This window comes from Colletes gigas, unplaced genomic scaffold (genome assembly GCF_013123115.1).
Source record: "Colletes gigas isolate AHSC1104 unplaced genomic scaffold, ASM1312311v1 Colletes_gigas_Sc00010, whole genome shotgun sequence".
Taxonomy (NCBI): domain Eukaryota; kingdom Metazoa; phylum Arthropoda; class Insecta; order Hymenoptera; family Colletidae; genus Colletes; species Colletes gigas.
This window is the reverse complement of record NW_025106639.1, coordinates 2,916,601-2,921,525: the sequence shown is the minus strand read 5'-3', so window position 1 is coordinate 2,921,525 and position 4,925 is coordinate 2,916,601. Positions and strand designations below refer to the sequence as shown.

The following is a 4,925-nucleotide window of genomic DNA, read 5'->3' as shown; positions in this document are numbered from 1 at the left end:
AGGCCTTTGTTTGGAAAACTGACTAATATACCATTCAACTATAACGTATCACCTGACAACTAAGAAGTAAATTGACACAGCATTGCTTGCGTTAACGCACAAGCCACTGTTGTCAGATCTACACACGAACTTCGTATCTGATTGGCTGCCACTAGCAGTCTGCCAGTATCGTACGATATGAGTTTACCGCCCTTTTTCAGTTTTACAAAAAAATGTTTTCTAAGTCAAAGCAATATTACAAAGCCTCTAGAAACATGATAAACGATATCGTTACAAATTGTTGAAGCTATCACACATGTGTCACAAGAAAGAAAGTATAGTTGACGAAGTATACTTGATGTACTGCTGAAACGTTAACAAAATTTATGCAACGAAGAATACGTATTGAATAAAGAACGAAATATTATTTGTAGGAATTAAGTGGAAAGAAATAATACTTGTTTAAGTTTTTAACATTTTTTAATAAACGTAAACATTCATTTTTTAAATAACAATCCGGTGGAAATATCACTCCGATATGGTCTAGTGGCTAGGATACCTGGCTCTCACCCAGGAGGCTCGGGTTCGATTCCCGGTATCGGAAATTACTTTTTTACTGAAATAATTGTACATATCAATAATAAATCAATATTATATTTTTTGAACAAAATATTTTTAGTAACAAATAATTATGTTTTTTAAATAAATTTTACAAAAAAGAATAAACACTGCGATGGCCGGGAATCGAACCCGGATCAACTGCTTGGAAGGCAACTATGCTCACCATTACACCACCATCGCAGCTGAGATTTACAGAACCTATACGAAAACACAAATAAAATATTGATTATCCTAGGAAGAAAAATATATCCTGCGATGGCCGGGAATCGAACCCGGATCAACTGCTTGGAAGGCAACTATGCTCACCATTACACCACCATCGCAGTTGACAACATATATCACGTGGAGCAACATGAGGTCGCCACTGTAATAGGAAATTTTGTACAAAGAAATATATGTATCGCCATAAAGGAGGTATGGAACAAACTTACTACCTAATAGAAGAATCTAATTCAAAGCCCCCTCATCATTTCGATATCAAATTTAATGTTATCGAATAAGATTACTGGCTGATGGCGATAAGAGTTGAAACAAATAGATTCAGGACATATTCTATGCCCGATTTATTCTCTGTCTTATTGTCAGAAAAATCACAAAGTTTAATATTTCTTTCTCTGTTCCACAATCTAGGATCATAAGAAAGTGAGATGGCTGACGCTGCCCTCCCCACTCTTGCGCCATCTTACAGAAGGCATATGTAAGACCGCAGCATCCGAAATTTCTCACTCTGCTGTCGGACTCCGAGGAAGGTGGACGTGCTTTTTGCACGTGTTGCGATCATCCTTTGCTGACCGGTAACACCGAGTTAATGACTACGAATTTCGAATTGTTTCTTGGGATATCGGATAAAATCATTGTCAATAGCAATATTGCCTTCTATCTGGAGTTTCTGAAGCCGTTCAAAGTATAGGAGCTCACGTACACGTGGCTGAACATTAATGTGCGTAAGTGGAGGAGCAGTTTCTGGGTGCCAGTCTGGTAATACCGGCTTTATCCCTAAAAATGAAAAAAGTTTAGAACTCCCTAATACCCGGTGTACAAAATCTCTTTAGTCGTATGAGCGCGACTACTCGTCGACTTTGCAAAATACGCGTTCATTACGTGTTGTTTGGAGGAAACTTTCCGAGGACTTATCGGAGTAAAGCTTTCGTTGAAACGATGTATCGTAAATTATTTGTTATTCGAGAACAAAATTTATTATGATTACATTTACTAACTTGTATATTGAATATTTCTTAAGAGAAATATTGTAAGTCGTATGGTAGGTTCGTTCCTGTACAATTTATTCGCGCGTTTTATCGATACTGTGCAATATGGGCCTATCACTTTGTCACAGAGTGTAAGTTTCGAAACATCAAACTCTATTCAATCGACACCTGCCCGTTGAGAGATTAAATTATTCTTGAATAATCCCGGCAGCCGCCGTAACTGGAGTCGTTATTGTCAGCGATACGAGATTGCGGAAATGAATTATTTGATTAGTATAGTCGGCCATTCGACGCTGACACGTATAGGTGAGCGCCCGTTGTATCCGATGCATGCGAGACAAGCTGCAAATTCGATTACGTTAGAAACAGCATTTGGCGCTCAGCCCGCATTAGCCGTGCATTGGTTACTTGCCCGATTAATTTGTCGCGGATTCACTGTTGCGAGCAACTGTGCCATTTTCCCGGTATCCGATACGCAAGTAGTAACCGCGGAGAAATCGATAGAGCGTCCGGTCATAAAGGTGGCACGTTTCTAATTAAATGGAGAAACACCGGCGCGGAACGATGCACCGAAACAATTACAATAACAATCCGAATTCATGGCCCAACGGGGGTCACGGACATATTTCGCATCACCTGCAACGGGGTAAACGAAAGAGGCAAGCCCTGTGACGAAACGAGGTTCGATCGATCGAGCGTCTAGAAGCCTTTTTAAATTATAGATCTAGGGCGAAACAAAGAATATTTATATAATTTTGTTTCGACTGTAGTTCGATTCTAGCTCAAGTTCAGAACACTTTACAAGACTCACATTCAGAATTCTGTCAAAGTATTTTAACCCCTTCCTGTACTTTAACTAGTCTGACTCGTGATGAAGATTTTGGCCCAAACATGAATACCATAAGCCAGACTCGCGGGCAGCAAATGACGATCGTGATTGAGTTTCAGTTCCTATCGGTACGCCACAGGAGTCGGTCACGATTCTTATAATCTCTGTTACAAAGCAGTGTTAGCATCAGTTTGGTATGTTTACCGCGCGTTGACGCCTACCGTTTGGGCCCGGATTTCGTCCAGCAAAATGCCACGGGAGGAGGTTAAAAAGAATTACCTCGTTTAAATTCCAGACTCGAAAGGGTTAATATACCGGTGTTCTGTTCTTTAATTAACAAGACCTCGTTGGAAAAAGAGCAGCGTCGTGCGTGATTCACGTTGTACCCGTGGATTTGCATATCGCGTGTGTAAAGAGCGCGGACGCGCGGGTTGCCCCAGTGCAGGCGCAAACACGATTCATATTGTTCGGGCAAGAATTACGCCTGTCCCGCTTATTTGCTTCCCCCTCCCCCCCGGGCTGCTTCTAACTGCTGACGATCAAACGACGGAGTTTCCAGGCGAGTCGGTGTCCGACTTCCGGGGCTCCTTCCTTTTTCGCCCGCGAATTTATGTCCGCGGGCCGACAACGCGAGATTACTCGGAAGTTATACGGCGTATCTGGCGTTCGTGGCCATCCCTTACCCGGGATCGGCCGCGATAGCTTTTCGCGCACCAGTTTCGCGAAAGTTTCGCGGTAACTTGCCAAACGCGAGTTCGTTGGCCCCGTTCCCCCTCCTCCCACCCCCTGTCGTTATTTATTTACGTTTTGTTTGGCCAACGCCGGGGAACGAGGATCGCGCGCTCGCCCGCGAAAGAAATACGGGCCCGGATCGAGCAAATATCGTATGGTTTAATAGGATATTCGGTGTCGAGAGGCGGTTGTTCGGCCATTGTCTGATCCACTCCCACGCGTCTCGCTCCCGTTTCGCCTCCGCAAAGCCCAGGGCGATCCGCGGGAGGGTAAATTCAAACCTCTTAGGGGTTGATCGATCGACACTAGTCTAAGCACTTCAAATAGTGTGATCGTGGTATGCGACCAGGAATGGCAATAACGTTGATAGGATAGTAATATGATTATCACGTGCGCAAGAGGACAGATAATGGTGCTACACGTATAATTAGAGATGGGATTGAAGAGCCGGATAAGGGGGGGGCGGGTGGGGGGAAAGGCACAAGTATAATGTCATGCAAATACACCTCGTCGCCCGGTCCGCCAGGAATAGAGTGCATTAATCCGCTAATGCACATGGGCCCCGTAAAATTAGATTCGGCCAGATTTAGTTGGAAATGCGATATTTCAGTGTCGACTGAATTCCGAACGACTCTGCGCCGACGGAGCTCGTTTCTGCGGGGCCCGGTCGGCGTAAAACGTTGTTACTCGTGAAGCAGATTAATGCCGACGCACATGCGTCCGTCCGTTCGGCACCGTGCGCGTTCTCGATCGATATAGCGAACCGCCGCGTCCTTAATGCGGCATTAATTCAAAAATTTACGATCACCGATACGCGACCGGCCCGCGAACCTCGCATTCATACGCGGGATCGCGTTATCGTCCTAACGCGCGGATATTCCATGCTCGGATTAGCATCGTCGCCACGATGCCAATTTAATTTAACGGGATCACCGTACACACTCATAAATCGACGATTAATTAATAACGTGTTCCAAAATATAACGCGGTGCCACCGATTTTATCGTTATTTCTACGACGCGTACAACTTTTATACTTTACATTCCTATTTCCCAAACGACTCTATAAATTATACAAATTCGTCCGAGTTGAAGATTTTTAACAGGCCTGTAAAATTACTTGCTTACTTTTGGGCGATGGAAACGTATCAAATAAATTTTACAAATGGTTAGAATGATGTGAAAGGGCGAAACACAGAGCTCCAAGGTGGATCAAACGTTACACGAATTTATGGAATAAAAGTCCGACGCGAGCGACCATTTTTAGCCCAAAGGTCATCCATCGTACGGTACGTTTTTCTCGTTGCCTTTTCCCCGGGCTGAAAGGCCTTTCCATCGAGTCGATATCGAACGATAAGAGCGATCGTTCCCGGAGAAATGTTCGCGTTTCCTTGCCACTTTATTTCCTGCCGTAGCTATGGCCTCTTTGCAGTCGTCTTTAACGATCTTCGAATTCCACGTGCGTGGCTCGATCCTATCGTAACGAGCTCAGCAACGGTACAATGAATTTTCTTTACTGCTCGTCAAAGAATTTCTTTCGTTTCAGACGTATCAAGG

At 44.0% G+C, this 4,925-nt stretch overlaps 3 non-coding genes across 3 annotated transcripts; 1 reads left to right on the top strand and 2 right to left on the bottom strand.

Moving 5' to 3' along the window:
• The first annotated feature begins 511 nt into the window (after positions 1-511).
• Trnae-cuc lies at positions 512-583 on the top strand. Its single transcript has one exon. It is a non-coding gene; the product is annotated as a tRNA-Glu (tRNA).
• Positions 584-708: 125 nt separating this feature from the next.
• On the bottom strand, positions 709-780 carry Trnag-ucc. Its single transcript has one exon. It is a non-coding gene; the product is annotated as a tRNA-Gly (tRNA).
• Positions 781-851: 71 nt separating this feature from the next.
• Positions 852-923, bottom strand: Trnag-ucc. Its single transcript has one exon. It is a non-coding gene; the product is annotated as a tRNA-Gly (tRNA).
• Between the last annotated feature and the right edge of the window lie 4,002 nt (positions 924-4,925).